The sequence below is a fragment of the Phodopus roborovskii genome, unplaced genomic scaffold, assembly GCF_943737965.1.
Source record: "Phodopus roborovskii unplaced genomic scaffold, PHOROB, whole genome shotgun sequence".
NCBI lineage: Eukaryota > Metazoa > Chordata > Mammalia > Rodentia > Cricetidae > Phodopus > Phodopus roborovskii.
This window is the reverse complement of record NW_026126448.1, coordinates 1725730-1743806: the sequence shown is the minus strand read 5'-3', so window position 1 is coordinate 1743806 and position 18077 is coordinate 1725730. Positions and strand designations below refer to the sequence as shown.

The 18077-nt window shown below is 39.5% G+C and overlaps 1 protein-coding gene across 8 annotated transcripts in view; it reads right to left on the bottom strand.

Moving 5' to 3' along the window:
* Tut4 (terminal uridylyl transferase 4) overlaps window positions 1-17731 on the bottom strand; it is a 112016-nt gene extending 94285 nt beyond the window's left edge. For 2 of the 8 annotated variants that reach the window (XM_051188413.1, XM_051188418.1), the window contains exon 1: window positions 17446-17640. The gene's annotated coding sequence lies outside the window, so the exon portion shown is untranslated. Of the gene's footprint in view, window positions 1-17445 lie in introns of all 8 variants that reach the window. The other 6 variants (XM_051188417.1, XM_051188416.1, XM_051188419.1 and 3 more) reach the window with 6 other exon arrangements.
* Window positions 17732-18077: the final 346 nt, after the last annotated feature.

The following is an 18077-nucleotide window of genomic DNA, read 5'->3' as shown; positions in this document are numbered from 1 at the left end:
ATAGGAACAATTATACTGATAAGAAACATTAAATTTAGAAGACTAAACACATGGTTAAAAAAATGGTGCATTCTGTTATAGTATTTACATATCAGAAATACCTTACATATTATATTTTATAGAAAATTTTTTTAACTCTTTACCTTGCCCTCTCAGCAAAGATTAATATATGAATAAAAACTAGTCTTCTACCAACAAAGGCAAATTCCAGGGAATTAAAATGTATTTTTATCTTTGACTTTTATTAGGTAATATTACTAAATTATAAATCAGAACAAGCAAGTCTAATCATATAAGCATTCATCATAAAACACTTAAGTATTACCTAAAACAAAAAGCTCAGAACATAAATCAATTTATTTGTAATTATACATATGCAAAACTATACATATAAAAAAGAAAACTTTAGTCTATGTTGCATTAAAGCATTAGAGTTTGCAACTCTAATTTGTAGAAAGTCCTCTACATAATCTGGCAGCAATGGTAAAACTGAGCAGTGGATACACAACTTTAATCACAGCTATTGGGAGGCATAGGCAGGCAGTCTCCATGAGTTCAAGGCCAGCCTGGTCTACATGAGTTACAGGACAGTCATGACAGTTACAGAGGAACCCTGCCTCAAGAATTGATGCTTGATCCAGTTACACTATCAATAACCAAAATTACTTTTATTCTTTTATCTTTGCATGAATCAAGGACAGACATAATCACAACCTCAAAGTTCTTCACTAGAGATCTTTGATATCCAATATCTTCCAACAATTTACGTTAGGAACTCTTTTAGAATGTATTTGCTTCTCATTTACTGACACCTCATACTTCTCTTAACAAGAATAAATTCAGATTATACTCCTTTCTAAAATATCACAGTAGGAATACTATGGCTTTGTAGAATATGCCAATACTACATTAATATGAACATTCATTCACAGTAAGACAAGTATCTTCAACTCCATACCTCATGATAAAGATATGCCTCCTTATCATCATTATCATTTTGAGTGGTTATATTCCCTCTTGTGTCAAAACTCATACTGAATGAGTTATTGGTTGCACAAGATTATTTATTTTTGCACCTGTCTTTCAAGCAGCACCTGTCCACCAGTTGAACAAAACCAGCTATCTTTGTTTTTTAAAAGTATTAGGCTCTGGAACTAGAGAGATGGCTCACAGCTGTTAAGAGCACTAGCTGCACTAGGTGGTGGTACATGCCTTTAATCCCAGCGCTATCAGCCTGGTCTACAGAGTAACTTTCAAGACAGTCAGAGATAACATAATGAGACCCTGTCTCAGGAAAAAAAAAAAACAAAAAAACAACAAGAGCAAAGAGCACTAGCTGCTTTTTCAACTCAGGCTGAATTCCCAGAACTCACATGGTGGCTCACAACTGTCTGTAACTCAAGTTCCTGAGAATCCATCACTCATTCCTGGCCCCTTGAGCACAGTGGGCACACCAGGCACACACACAGCTCACATACATACATACAAAACACTCATACACAGAAAATAAACAAAAATAATAAATCTCATTAAATATATTTACTATTTGTGTGTTGGGGGGGACACCCATGTCAGTGTATAGGTGAATAGCACAGGACAACTCTATGGAATCAATTCTTTCTCTTCTTTATGTCGATTCAAAGGAACAAACTCAGTTCACTTGGTTTCATGGCAAATACCTTTACCCTTTGGGCCATCTTGCCCATTCTTAAACTCATTTAATATTTCCTGGTAGATCTACAATGATTTACAATTGTTAAAAAAAAAATACTTTTACTTCTGGGTTTGGTGTTTTTGCTTTTGTTTAATAAACCCATTTTGCATTTCCTATTCTTGATGTTCTACACAACTGTTAAAAAGTTTGCCAAGGGCTGGACACATGATTCAGAGGTTTAGAGAATGCACTGCCCTTACAGAGAACCAAACTTCAATTCCCAGAACCTAAGTTAAGTGGCTCACTATCACCTATAATTCCAGTGTCAGAGGATCCAAAGCTCTGATCTTATGGGCACTAGTACTCACATGCACATACCCAACCACACATATATAAAATTTAAGTTGCCTAAATAAATGGCTCTTCCTAAAATATTACAAAAACTGACATGTCTTATTTTAAAAAGAAAAAATGAGCCAATGAGATGGTTAAGTTGATAAGGAAGTTTGCTGCAAAGTCCAACAACCTGAGTTCAGCCCCTAGTGCTCACATAGTGGAAGATTTACTCTCCGCCCTTCATATGCACATGTAATCCACACACCCAGAGAGACTGACACACATACAAAATCAATTTAAAAAAAGAAAAAGAAGCTGACCTGAACAAGGGGGAGCTCATGGACACCAGAATGATAGCTGGGAAACCAGCGTAGGACCGACCCAGAGCCCCTGAACATGGGTGTCAGAAAAACCCTGTCTCAAAAAACCAAAAATAAAAACAGCACACCCCATGGAAAGGGAGGTGCTCAGGTGAGGGGAACAGGATGTAGAGAGTTGACTCAGCTGTTAAAGAGCACAGGCTGATCTTTCAGAAGATCTATATGCTCCAAATATGCACATGCACACACATAAACACACCAAAACATAAATAATAATGAACCTATATTAGTAGACATATTAAAGTATAGAGTCACATACAATATTATGTCAACAGCAGTCCACATGTGTAACAGAAGTTTCATGAGATTATATGGTCTATGGTTATTTCAACATTTCATCATGAATAGGGGAAGGACCCCTGAGGCCAACCAAGAAGGACTACTAAAATTTATGGTTGTTGCTAGTGGAGTCAGGCTTTTTTCTTAGTGGTATAGCCACTAACAAGTTGTCCAAGCTCACCCATGTTCATACAAGCAACTCTAATTAAGCTCAGTGGGTTACTCACAAGAAAATGAAAGTGGGACTGGGACTTCTTGGGGAGAGTTTCAGGAGAAGGGGAAAAAGTAAAAGGGTATGGATTCATTATAAATGTATAAAACAGTAGAATTCTTAAAAGACTAAATATAAACTAGTAACAGCACAGACACCTTGGTTTATGTAAATATACTTGGAAGTTTATGAAACAAGAAACTGTTTGAGGATACATCACATCCCTGTCACTATGAAACACTTGAAGGAAATAAGAGATATAGAAGTGGGGTATTCATACAAATGAAACTGTGCTGACATGTATTACACAAACTGGTTTGTAATAAATTTAAGAGTGTTAATCATTGTTATTGCCAGGGTAATTACTGAAAAATAAGCAAAACAAACAAAAATATTAAATTTAAAAAAAAAGCATGTCCAGGAATGGTGACTCACACCTTTAATCCTAACACTCCAGAGGCAGGCAGAGCTCTGAGTTCCACATCAGCCTGGTCTATCTACATAATAAGTTCCAGGCCAGCAGGGCTATAAAGTAGGACCCTGTCTCAAAAGAGGGAAAACAAAAAAACAAAAACAAAAACAAAAAAAAAAAAAAAAACCAACTAACCTTCAACTAAGACTGGGGATATAACTCAATGATAAAATATTTGCCTAGTATACACAAGACATACAGAAAAGAAATAGCTAAATAGCATACATTAATCCACCCTGACCATTAATTACTTAAAATGTCAATAAGCTTTCTAATTAAAGGGAAGAGATTGATGTGGTGACGTTTTGTTTATGATCTAACAAATAAAGCTTGCCTGACATCACAGTGCAAAGCTAGCCATACTAGTTAGCCATAGAGGCCAGGCGGTGGTGGTGCACACCTTTAATCCCAGCAATCAGGAGACAGAGGCAGACAGATCTCTGTTAGTTCAAGGCCACCTTAGGCTACATGAAACTGACCCAATCTAAAAGAAACAGAACTCACACAAAGGTGACCCCAGCACTTGAAGTGCTATGCCTTTAATCCCAGCACTAAGAAAGTAGAGACAGAAAGGGATATGCCTGGGCGCAGAGAGAAATATAAAGCGGGAGGAGACAGAAGTTCAGGGCAGTCTACGCAGCAATTAATCTGAAGCAGTCAGTCTAAAGTCTGAGGACAGGCTGGCCCCTTTGGTCTGAGCGTTGGTAAAAGTAAGAACTCTGGAGTGGCTGCCCACTTTGCATCTCTGATAGTTTAGCTTCCACCTTCCTTCCCTCCCCCTCCCCCCCATTGCTGACTGAGTTTTTATTATTAATAATTAGAATTAGTACAACTGACAAATCAACTAAAAGACTACATGACCCATCATCAGCCTGTAAGACTCACTGTGGATATAAAAAAGTAAAACAGCAAAACATAAATAAATGGAAAAATTAGTTTACACCAACAGTAACCAAGGGAAAATTGTACTGGTTATATTATCAAATAAAATACACTAAATCAAAAAGGTTACTAAAAGGGCATAATATACAAGGTCCAATCCAGTATGGCATGCAACAATTTAAACATATGCATCTAACAAATGAACCTCTAATAAAACAAAACAAAACTGAAAATAAAAAGACAATTCTACAGGATATCGGGAAACCTCAATATGCTACTTGTTAATAGTGGGCAGGCTAGTTCAAAGAGAATAAGGAAACAAAGGACTTTAAAAACATTAAATATCAATTAGACCTAACATGTTTCCAGAAAATATTACCCAACAGCAGAATATAATAGACATTCCATCCACAATGGATACATTGGAAGAAATAAATGCCCTTGTTCAGTGAGGTGGGAAGAGAGGTACAAGAATGACCTCTTAATCAAGTTGTGCTAAAAATGATGATATATAGCTCTGTCAATAAGCAGCCATGGAAGGGGAAGAGGCCTACTGGGTCTATCTCCCCTACTGTTGAACTACAGGCTACTGATACAATTTGGGAGGAGGGAATAATCCTTTCCAGTTGTGTGCCCACTGCTGAGCTCTAAGGGATACCTACAAAGTCAGTGGGTCCCAAAACAAAATATCCACAAGAAAAGATAAGTTTATATTCTAGCAGCTTCAAAAGTATTTATTCCTACTTTTTAAACAACAGGATCTACATTTTCATTTGGTATTGGGCCCTGAAAAATTACATAGCACTTATGTTCAGGCAAACAGATATAAATAAATATGGAATGAATTGTAAGAAATATTATTTGTGAACATTAGTAAAAGACAGATTAAGAGACAGATAAAGTGACCTGAGGAGGCCGGGCAGTAGTGATGCACTTAATCCCAGCATTAGGGAGGGAGATAGAGCTGTGAGTTCAAGTCCAGCCTAGTTTACAGAGCAAATTCTAGGACAGCCAGGGTTACACAGAGAAAACCTGACCCCACACACACACACACACACAAAAACCCAAAAAAAAAAAAAAAAAAAATGGCCTGAAGAGATAGCTAAATGAATAAAGTACATACTACAAAAGCATGAAGACCTGATTTCAATCCCAACCACCATATAAAGGTCAGCCCAATTGTACACATCTGTAACCCTAGCAATGGCAATGAAAGGGAAAAGGAAAATCCCAATCAAGCCTGCCTTCAGGAAAGTTTTGAAATAGGAACTGTGGTCAAAAAACAAAACTAATATAGCATAACATTTGTGCACTGTTGGTGGGAATGCACAAATCATAAAGTCATTATGGTTTTACAAAGGCTCATCAATATATTAAACCACATTAACCTATGCTACATAATTTGAATCTTACTGTTCACAAAAGACCCTTGCTTGGCTCTCATAACAGAGGTGGTAGAAAATTTTAAACATAGGGCCTAGTAGAAAGTATAATCATAGGCTCAGGCTAGTGGGATGGCTCAGTAGGTAAAGACAATAGCCACCAAGCCTAAAGACTTGAATTTGATCACCAGGTGCCACATGGTAGAACAAGAAATGCACACACACAGTGTAAACACAATTTTATAATTTACAAACACAAATTTCCAATTTTAAAATTAAGCTCAGTGGTGGTAGCACTCACCTTTAATCCCAGCACTTAGGAGGCAGAGGCAGGCGGATCTCTGTGAGTTTGAGACCAGCCTGGTCTACAAAGCAAGTTCCAGGACAGGCTCCAAAGCTGTCTCAAAAAACAAAACAAAACAAAAAACTTACATTTAAAATATTAACCATTAGAAGCATGACCTTAAGGGGCGCAATGAGACTGTTAAATGTCTTGGCTGTAAAATAAAGTTTTGCCAGGCAGTGGATCTCTGTGAATTCAAGGCCAGCCTGGTCTACAAAGTGAGTTTCAGGGCAGCCAGGGCTGTTTCAGAAGGAAACCCTCCTATCCATGATGTGCTATCTCACCAGATACCCAAAAACAGAAAGGTCAATTAGAATAAAACCTCCAAAACTGTGCCCCAAAATAAACTTTTTCACTTTGTAAGTTGATTTTCTTAGGTTTTGGTTTGGTTATTTGGGTTTTTTTGTTTTGTTTTTGTTTGTTTGTTTGTTTGTTTGTTTTAGTCTCTCGAGACAGGGTTTCTGTTAACCATTGCTTTGGCTGTCCTGGAACTCACTCATGTAGACCCTGTTGGCCACAAACTCTTGGAGATCAGCCTGCCTCTGCCTCCCAAGAGCTGGGTGTATGCCACCACTGCCCAGTGGTTATTTTTACAATAATAGAAAATAACAAAGAAAAATTACTCCAAAAAAGTGAAGTGGTGAGCTGGACACCTCCCGAGTACTTGGGAGGTAGAGGCAGAAGAATGAGACATTCAAGGCAAGCCTCAACAACACTGCAAATCTGAGACCAGCCTGGGTTACCTAAGACCTTGATTTGCTGTTCTACCTGAAATATGTCTTTGGAATGGGTTTGCAGAAGGAGTTGTGCAAAGTTTGAAGAAAAGCTAGATAAAGCCAAGAATGCCAAAAGAGCCAATAATTCACAGGCCATTTTAATGGGGGTTCAAAAGACTAGAATGCTGACAGGAATGTGGGCAGTACAAGAGATGCCAGTGAGGTTTCAGATAGAAGTGACTATGTTGACAACTGAATTAAAAAGGCTATCCTTGTTAAACAGTGGCAATGAAGATGGCTGGCTTTCATTTAAATTCTCTTAAAGATGACAAATTAAGTTTACCTAGAGAGAAATTTCAAGGTATCAAAGCACTGAGACAGTGGACCATGCATTATTGGCTGCTTTTAACTGAATTTTACAGTAAGGAGTGAGAACAAGAAGAAACAGAGCAGAATGATTTAGGGAAACTTGAGTTTGGAGGGGGGGGACTAAAGGTGAAACCATTAAAGGTACAATTGCTAAATGTAATGAGAAATTAGAAATTAGAATCTGTCAAACTTCCATTTATTTTGACAGTTTCAGAGATTTCAGTCTACAGTCATTTTGGTTCTATTACTGTAGGCTGAGATAAAGCATAGCATCATACAGAAAAGAATGTTGTAGAACTAAGGTGCCAAGCAGAAAAGGGCAGAAGGAAGCTAAGCCAAGACACACCTTTCAAAGACATGTTCCAAATGACCTACTTCCTCTAATCATGCACCATCTCCCAGCTACCCATTTAGTATTAATTCAATCATCAATTAAGCCACTAATGAAACTAGAACCCTCATGATCCAAACACCCTTCACAACCAGCTAGGAAACAGGCCTTCAATAACACAAGTCTTTTGCAAGTTTTGGGGATTAAGGCTGCCACTGACATTTCAAAGTAAAGTTTAAAAAACCAGGAAATGTATGGCAGGCTTAGAGTCACTATAAGCAGCACCTGACAGGACAATCATGGAGCTGTTTATTAAGGCTCCATGCAATGGAAACCCAAAAAGTTAAGACATGCCAGGACATAAAAATATCTACCAACTAAAACTATAGACAGTACTGACAGCCAACCCAAGAAAGCTGCCATGTGGACTACATACATCAAGGCTGTAGGCAGGAACAGATGGCCCAAACCATTGGAAACCCTGCACTTCACAATGCCTAGGACCACACACAGGAAGCATCAGGATTTAATGTTTACACTACTAGTTTTGGTCCTAAATCCTAGTTGCTATTTTCCTTTTCTACCCTTTTGGAATGGGGCTATTTAACCTGTGCCATTGTGTCTTGGAAATTTGTTACTTATTTTTTTATGAATCTTCACAAATAAGTTTGCCATGAATATCAAAAGAGATTTTGGATTTTCTTTTCTGTAATGCTGGGGGGCAAATGCTGAGCCTTCAACAAGTTAAGCAAGTGTCCTAACCCTGAGTTACATCTCCAGACATGAAATTGGATGTTTTCAGATTTTTTTCTTGTCAGGTAGTGGTGGTGCATGACTTCAATCCCAGCACTAAGGAGGCAGAGGCAAGTGGATCTCTGAGTTTGAGGCTGGCCTGGTCTACAGAGTGAGTTTCAGGGCAGCCAGGGCTATACAGAGAAACCCTGTCTGAAAAAAAAAAAAAAAAAATCTTAGATTTATTTTTATTTTATATGTGTATGAGTGTTTGCCTGTATATATGTACATGTACCACATGCATGCCGGGTGCCACAAAAAGACGGAAGAAGGCAACAGGCCCGCTGGAACTGAAGTTAAAGACCACACTGAGTCACCATGCCAGTGCTGGCAACTGAAGTCCTCTGCAAGAAAAGTAAATGCTTTTAACTGCTGAGTTATCTCTCTAGCTCCTCAGACTTGCATTTTTAATGATGAGATACTTAGGACTTGAGGGATTTGAGGAAAAGGACATTTTGCATTTTGAAACAGATATAAGCCTTTCATGTTTGTTTTGTTTTTCAAGACAGTTTTCTCTATGTAGCCCTGGCTGTCCTGGACTAGTTCTGTAGACCAGGCTGGTCTCAAACTCAGAATTCCACCTGCCTCTCCCTCCCAAGTGCTGGTATTAAAGGCATGTACCTCCATGCCTGGAGAATATAAATCCTTCTAACCCTGGAACACAATGCTACAATTTAAACTTCCCCCAATGGCCTGCATGTTAAAGACTTGTTACTCCCTAGCTTAATGCTATTGGGAAGTAGTAGAAACAATTTTAAGAGGCAGAACCTAGTAAGTCTTCTAATAACTGATGATATGGTTCTTAAAGAAACGGTAAGATACCAGCACCTTCCTTCTCGTACTATGAGGTTTTACAGCACACTGTTGCTGTCCCTCTATAGGCTCAGAAGCAACAGATCAAGAACTGAAATTCTAAAGATGTGGGCTAAAATATTTTTTCTTCTAAATTAATTATCTCAGTTATTTGTTCCAATACAGAGAAATGAATTAACACTATACAAATCTAGTAATTTCACTTCCGTTGTCTATATACAAAAGAACCAAAAGCAAAGAAAGGTCTCAAGAAGATACATCTGTAATTCCCATGTGGCATTATTCACAACAGTTAAAACATGAAAGCAACACAAGTATCTACAAACAGATGAATAGAAAAGGAAAACATGGGGAGTAGCACACACCTTTAATCCCAGCACTCAGGAGGCAGAGACAGGCAGGTTTCTGTGAGTCTGAGGCCAGCCTGGTCTACAAACAGATCCAGTTCCAGAGAAGCCCTGTCTTGAAAAATAAAAATAAAAAAAGGAAAGAAAAGGAAAACTGAGTAACTACCTTTGTAATGGTATATAATTCAGCCTTGAAGGACAAGGCAAACAAGATATAGCTCAGCAGATAAAGGTCCTTGCCACCAAGCCTGATGATCTTGAATTCAATCCCTAGGACTCCCATGGTGGAAGGAGAGAACAGACTCCTACAAGTTGTCCTCTGACCTCTACATACCAGATTATGTACAGGACCCATACACTTATACAATACTAAATAAATATAAAAACAAGGACTACAGTCGTGAAAAAAACAAAAAGGGCTCAATGGCTAAGAGCACTTACAGTTCTTCCAGAGAAACTAAGTTCAATTCCCCACACCCACATCAGGCATTTACAACTGTCTGTAACTCTATCTCCAAGGGATCTGGCTTCCAAAAGCACCTGTATACATGTGGCACACAGACACACATCTAAATAAAAAATTATTAAAATAAAAATGTTAAAAACAAGGAAAATTCTGCAATATCCTATAATGTGGATTAAGTTTGACCTCTTTGTGCTAAGTAAAATAAGCCAGTCGCAAACACACATACACTTTATTATGATTCCACACCTATGAAGTAGTAAAAAAAAAGAATATAAAATGGTAGTAAGAGAAGAAAAGAAAAAAGAAGCAATTTTCTTGTTTTGTGGGTTTGGATTTTTGGGGGGGAGGTTGGTTTTTTGGGGGTTTTATTTTTATTTATTTTTTTGTTGTTGTTGTTCTTTTTTTCCCCCTCCCAGACAGGGTTTCTCTATATAGTTTTGGCTGTCCTGGAACTAGCTCTCTGTAGACAAGGCTGGCCTCAAACTTAGAGATCCACCTGCCTCTGCTTCATGAGTGCTGGAATTAAAGGAGTGAATTACCAACTTAAGTAATTTTCTAATGAGAATAGAGTTTCCCATTTTATAGAATGAAAAATATTCAAGAGCTAGATATGGTGATGATGGCACCATACTATTGATAACTAAATACCATAAACTATTAACTAACTCAGGTCACCCTTAACTACTCAGCATATTTAAGCCAGCCAGGGCTAGATGTTTTTAAAAAACCAAATTAATTTTACAAAGGGCTCAAATTTTATGACTGTTTTATTACCATCTCAAAATTTTTTAAAGAAAATACTATAAAATTATGTACTTAAAAAAAGAATTTACATCCAGAATATATAAAGAACGCTTGAGGCTAGAGAGATGACTCAGCTGTTAATAAAACCCTTGCTGTTCTTACAAAGGACCCAGGTTCAGTTCCCAGAACCAACATAGTGGTTCATAACCAATTGGAACTCTAGCTTCAGGGAATCCAATGCATCCTTCTGGCCTCTACAAGCTCCTATATGCCACCATAAAGTCTGTAACTGGAGAAATAGATGGCTTGGCTGTTAAAAGTACTTGCATTTCTTCCAGAGTATCTAAATTCAGTTCCCATCACCCATGTATGGAAATGCCAACTCCAACCCCAGGGAATCCAAAGCCCTTTTCTGGACAGACAGGCAAATGGGAGCACGAACATGTATGCATACATACATGCACACAAGAACACACACACACAAATAAAATATATCTTTTAAAAAGTGAGTCTATAGCCAGGTGTGGTAGTACACACCTTTAATCCCAGCACTGGAGGCAGAGGCAGGTGAGCAGGCGGATCTCTGTGAGTTAGAGGCCAGTCTGGGCTACAAAGCAAGTTCAAAGACAGCCAGGTATTAAAGGCAAGTCGTAAAAACTTAAGTTTGGTGGAAGAGCACAGACATACTGTATAACTGCAGTTATATAAAATGCCCAGAACAGGCAAATCTCCAGAGAAAGTTTAGTGGTCACCAAAGGTGTAAGAGACTGAAATGAGAAGTAACTGTTAATGAGTAGAGTTTCTTTCTGGGATAATAAAAATACTAGGGAATAAAATGCTTGTAATGGTTACACAACCTTATGACTACACTAAATTGTGTATTCCATTAACCTGTAGGGGTTTAAAAGGGTGTGTGTGTGTGCACGACACTTGAGTACAGGTACTGGAAGAGGCCAGAAGAGGACACTGATGCCACAGACCTGGAATTACAGGTGGTTGTAAGCACACTGATATGATTGACTGGAAATGAATTTGAGTCTGGCAAAACAGCGAACTGTCTTATCCACTGAGCTAATTCTCCAGCCCCATGAATTGGGTATTTATTTATATTTGTTTTTGTTTTCAAGACAGAGTTTCTCTGTGTAGACCTGGCTGTACTGGAACTCACTCTATAGACAAGGTTGGCCTCAAACTCAGAGAGCCAACTGCCTTTGCCTCCCAAGTGCTCCAGCATTTGCCACCATCACCCAGCTGAATTATGTTTTTTAAAGGTAAATGTTGTGATGCTACAAATATATCAAGAAGAGAGGGGAGTGCATTCTACTAGCCACCAGAGCATAGAATTTCACATTTTGTGTAGAGTACAGATGAAAAGAGGAGGAAAAAAATACTGTATCAATATTATTACAAAATCAGTTTCAGGCATAGGCAAGATGGTAAAGGTGTTTGCTGCCAAGCCAAAAATCTGAGTTCAGTCCCTTGGCCGCACATAATGGAAGTAGACCACCAACTTACACAAGTTGTTCTTTGACCTCCACACATGCATTATAGCAGGTACACACAATAAATAAATAATTTTTTGGAACAGTTTGACTCTAAGACCCTTCACAAGCTGTGTCCATAATAACAGGTTGATGGCTCAGTAGGTAAAGGTGCTTGCCTCCAAGCCTGACAACCTGATTTCAATCCCTAGAACCCACACAGTGGAAGGCAATGATTCCCACAAGTTGTCCTTTAACCTATACTAAACACACACACACACACACACACACACTTTATAAATGAATACTAACCAGGCATGTGGGGGAGGGGTACATAAAATTTTTAAATACAAGTTATTGAAAAAAAAAAAAAAAAACTGTGGGGCTGAAGTAATAGCTCAGTTCCCAGCATCTAAGCCATGTGGCTTATAACTGCCTATAGCTTGAGTTCTAGGGAATCTGAAGCCCTCTTGTGGCAACCTCAGGTAACCATTGAGATTGAGATCCTGTCTCTTCTTTTTTTTTTTTGAGAAGGGGTTTCCCTGTAGCTTTGGAGCCTGTCCTAGAACTTGCTCTGTAGACCAGGCTGGCCTTAACTCAAGAGCTCCTCCTGCCTCTGCCTCCCTAGTGCTGGGATTAAAGGCATGCACCACCACCGCCTGGCAAGATCCTGTCTTAAGAAAGTTGGTGACCCACGACTTAGTTCCAGCACTCAGGAGGCAAGGCAGGTGGATCTCTGTGAGTTCGATGGTTTCAGAGGGAGTTCCAGGACAGCCTCCAAAGCAATACAGAGAAACCCTGTCTCGAAAAACCAAAAAAAAAAAAAAAAAAAAAAAAAAAGGAAATAAACCAATCTTTTAAGTGTCCATAGTTTGATTACAATTGAGTACTCTAAATCTATGAATGACTGGCAATTAATAAGTAGCTTATTTGAATAATTGAAATCATTAAATTAAAATTACTAACAGATAAAATTCAACTAGGTTTAGCTATTTTGTATAATTCATACTTTCTTTATATACAAAATATTTTTGACACCATATGACTATAAAATACACTTTACACACTACATCTAACACTCATAACATGGTGTACTGGTGAGGCACTCTGGCTCTAGGACAGTCTCAGACCAAATCCCAACTCTACTGCAAACTAGGTGTGAGATTTTGTACTTAACTCATTTATATTTCCGTTCCTCACCTGTCAATTAGAATAATATAAAAGACTGTTGTGAAGACTAAGTTAATTTTCTAAGATCTTGGGACAGTAATATGTACAAAGTACTATGAACTCTCTTTATATCAAGTACCAATTTAAATTATGAGACTTGTGTAATTCATAGAAAATATCATTAGCTTTTTCCTTCAGTGAAAGGAACTAAACTCAGAGCCTTACATATGCTTATACTAACTTCTCCCTGATTTCTTAAGATGGTGTGTGTCTGTGTGTGTGTGTGTGTGTTATGTATGTGTTATGTATGTATGTGTGTATACATGTATGTGCTACAGCACAAGACTGGACCTTAGAGGATAACTTTCAGGAGTTGATTCTCTCCATTTATCACATGTATCCTAGGGATTATACTAAGGCTGTCAGAATTGGCAGTAAACACCTTTACCCACTTGAGCCATCCCACCAGCCTTGCCTAAGTTTTTCTAAGTACAAGGTGTTTTGTATAGAGTTGGCCTTTGCTCATATTTTTTGGTGAACACTAAGCATGTATAGTTTTCCTCTTTCCAACTAACTCCTACTTCCCAATGTCCTAACCTACTGCTTTCTAGTGCTAAACTAGAAACAGTAAGTTTATCCAAGTCAAAAGAATGAAAAACTTCCTTACAGATCATAGACTGTTAGTAAGGAAGCCAAGTTTAAAAAAAAAAAAAAACCCACTGGACTAGAAGTCAGAAAACATTTATAATCACAACTCAAAACATTACCTGACATGGTGATCTCAATTACAAGATTTAAAGCTTTTTCAAAACTTGTCTTAGTATGGAATACAAATAAAAATGTTTGTTAAAGTAAATGAATGAATAAATATCAACCTTAGGTAGTTTTCCCTTAAATAAAACTGAGAAAATATTCAATACATCTGATAAGCAAATAGAATGTATATATGGAAGAGACCTGCTTTGAAATGTGTTTCTCCATGATCTTCAGCAAATAACTCAACCTCTGTGAGTCAAAGATTCTTCATTATAAACAATTTTCACAGGTTTTAGATAACAAGTAAAAAAAAAGTGTTAGTACAGTGTCTAGAATAGAAAGAGAATAAAAGTACTCTAATATTTTATCTCTCCTTCAATTCACAGAATAATTATGAACATACAATGAGAAAGTTTCATATGAAATATGTTGAAACTATTCAATGGAAAAATTTGAGTAGTTAATATTTGCATGTACCTTTTCTTTTGGGTTTTTGTTTTGTTTGGAGGATTGAAGAAGCACTTGAGGACATGCTGGTTTTTAAACTTCCCTGAATTTGTCATCATCTATGATTCTAGACCTAAAACAATTTATTTAGAAGTATGTAAGCTATCCTAAATCCTCTACATTTTTTTTTTTTTTAATCCACATACTGTACTCTAAACTACAAACCACAATGTCCCTCCCTTTACCTGATTTAGGTGTTAACAGAATTGTTTAATCATTTTGTGTATGTTTGGGGTGTTATATTGAAGATTAAACATAGCGCTTCATACATACTGAACAAGTGTTCTAACACTAAGTTACAGCCTGAACATCATTTTTTTTTTTTTTTTTTTTTTTTTTTTTTTAAGAACATACATCTAACTAAAGGTGACACAACTTTGGGCTGGGCAGTGGTGGCCCAAGCCTTTGCTCCCAGCACTCAGAAGGCAGAGGCAGGCAGATCTCTGTTGAGTTCAAGGCCAGCCTGGTCTACAGAGGGAATGCCTGAATAAGCTCCAAAGCTACACAGAAGGGAAAAAAAAAAAAAAAAAGAGACAGCAATTTCTTAATATTATTTTATTAATTAAAACATCTGCAATTTTATATGGAAAAGAACATATCTTCCGTAATTCTGTTACATCCAATATTCACTTTTTTGTTTGTAGGTTTCTGTGGATTAGGATTTGTTTTTGAAAATGGATCTCACTATGACTCCCTGGTGGGCCTGGAACTCACTATGTAAACCAGACTGCCCTCAAACCCACAGACATCCACCTGCCTCTACCTCCAAGCATGAGGATTAAGTCGTACAACACCATACACAGCTCAAAATGGTGATAAAATTTACTATCGTCAATATTTACAGGTTGTCTTGAATGTTTTGTTTCTCTGACACTGAATCTTTTCATAGTCAATAAATTCAAACATTTTTATATGCACAGAACATGACCTGACTCTATAAAGAATACAACATAATCAACATTTATATATGTCAAGGTTAAGTTTGAGGTTTAAAAAAATAAAGTTTTCAAGCCAGACAGTTGTGTCTCACACCTTTACTCCCAGCACTCAGGAGGCAGAGGCAGGCTGATCTCAGTGTGTTCAAGGCCAGCCTGGTCTACAAAGTCCAGTCCAAGACAGCCAGGACAATTGATTACACAGAGAAACTGTCTGGAAACACATGCACACACTCACAAAAAAAAAAAAAAAAAAAAAAAAAAAAAAGTTTTCTAGTTACTTTTACTAAAATGAACATGCTGTAAGAGCAAATATAAATCATATTTCAGCACTTTCTTATAAAATAGAAATATTTATAACTGCATTCATAAAATTTCATTTCAAAACCTAAATTTAAAGAGCAAAGCACTATTCTAACTAAATTAACAAAATCAGAAGTGATCCTAGGAGCTAGGATTTACAAATCTGAAGTATATTTATATGTGCCTGATAATACCTGTTGACTTTCTTTCTGGGGTTAGACGTTCACAATAATTAAAACATGAAATGTCATCACTTTCACTTCCACTTTCAGATTCTTTTAAGGAAGCTTTACTTTTTTTTTCATTTTCAGCACTAGCCAAATGACACTATGCAAAAAGAACATTTTATCCAAGAGTTTTAGGTAACTTTTGTTTATAATAATTTTTTAAAAACAAGAAACACTTAAACTTATATTCCCCAACATATGTAGTTTTTAAGTCTTCTATATAATTTGTTTATAAAGGCATCACAGAGCACACTGTATACTAAAACAGTATTTCATAGTTTTACAAGTTGTGACTAATCAATAGTAGGACACGGTATTTCTAGGGGGATACACACAGGCTATGAGTAAAAACTGTTAATGCATAAAGACAGCATTTTATTTAAACTTTCCCAAAATTCAACAATTGGGAATGGCATTTTCTCTAAATTAACAGATCCATTTGGGATTACACAATTTTATTAGCTAGTAGTTACTCCTTTTAAAACAAACAAGGTATGCTGTTTCACTGAGTGTTTTAAACAAGGATGAGGAGAGGGAGGGAGGAGGGAGTCTGGATACAAAAGGTTATGTGACCTACTCGAGCTAACTACTAGATGCATGCAAACAATGCCCAATTCAAATTACATTTCTGGACACTAAGATTACAAAAGATCGCAGACTGAAAGTTATTCTCGTATCAAAATGAAGAGATGCGGTATCCCGTAACTAAGATCTCACACAAGGTACGAGATTCGTCTTATTTAAAGTTTGATATTCTTCTTTTAAAAAATGTTTAACCAACGTTAAAATAACAGTAATTAATCCCATTCAGGTACTGACTAGAAATCCCGCTGCTTCTTTGAGGTCTAACCACCTCATTCTTTTGTAATCCTGATATCAAAAGATCAGAAACCACTTGCGGGGGCGTGCGACACACTGGGGAAGTGCTCTCTGTTTACAAATACGAATCTCACAGTTACCCACGTCAAAAGCGCGCATTACCACCATTCGACTGGGGGGGGGGGCGGGGGACAGAGACGGCGGGCGAGCAGGAAACGAAATCCACACAAACCTACCTCTGCTTATTCCCTACAAGGACAAGCCCAGAAAGAAAGAGAGAGAAAAAAAAAAAGCAGAAAAACAAAACCCACTGTTTTTGTGTGTGTTTACATGGGTGCACAGACCGCTGCAGAGGGTGAAAGAAAAGGCACGCGTAACAGAGACACACACTGGATCTAAGAGAAGACCGGACCAATCCCGTTAACTCGGGTCCTCCTAACCCGTCTACAACAGGTCCCGGGGGCCGGATGGGCCCCCCAAAACCCTCCTCAGGCCGCCCAGGCCGCCGCCTCCTCGACTCCCCTCCTTCCCTCCGCTTTCCCCTGGGACACTTGAAGCCCGTTCCAGCGAACGGGGAAGATCCAGGCCCCACGGGGGCGGCGGAGACGCGCTCCCGCGGCCCCGACACCTGCGAGGCGCCTCACCTCCAGGGGACAAGCGGGGGCCTCCAGGCTCGGCCGAGCACACCCCCTCGGCAGCCCGCGCAGCGCGGCGGCCCGAAGCTCCGTACCTGCGAGGCCCGCGAGCTACAAGCGCGCGCGACGCCTCCTCATCTCAGAGGCTCCGGCTCCCCCTCCGCCTCCCGCTGCCGCTGCCGCCGCCGCCCCCGCCGCCGCCGTCCCCGCCGCCGCCGCCGCCGATGGAGGCCAGGACACGACGAGCTCAGGACTCCACCGCCATGTCCGCCGCGCCGCGAACTGCATTGTGGGGGGGAAGGGACGGGGAGGGGGAGGAGGAGGGAGCGAGAGAAAGAGGAGGACCCGCTGAGGGGAGGGGGCCGAGGGAGAGTGGCGCCGGGGCGGGGGGGAGGGGAGGCGGAGACGCTGCCCCGGCCGGGGTCCCCGCGGGGATGGGAGGAGACGGGCCCGGAGGCCCCGAGCACAGCCTCCCAGGGCCGGGTCCAGGGGCGCCCTCTCCTTCAGTTCTGGGGATCCCCCCCCCCGACACCCGTCAAACCTCGGCGGGGGAGGGGTAGGCCGGGGGAGGGGCTACGCTCCGGGGCTCGTGGCGGTCGCCCGGAAACAATGGGGAGGGGATCGAGGTGGGAGGACGGCGCGCACACACACACCCGCGCTGAGGAGAGCGTGCGGGCGGGCGGGCGGGCGCGCGCGGGCTCTCGTCTGCACCCGAACTGGGGGCGGG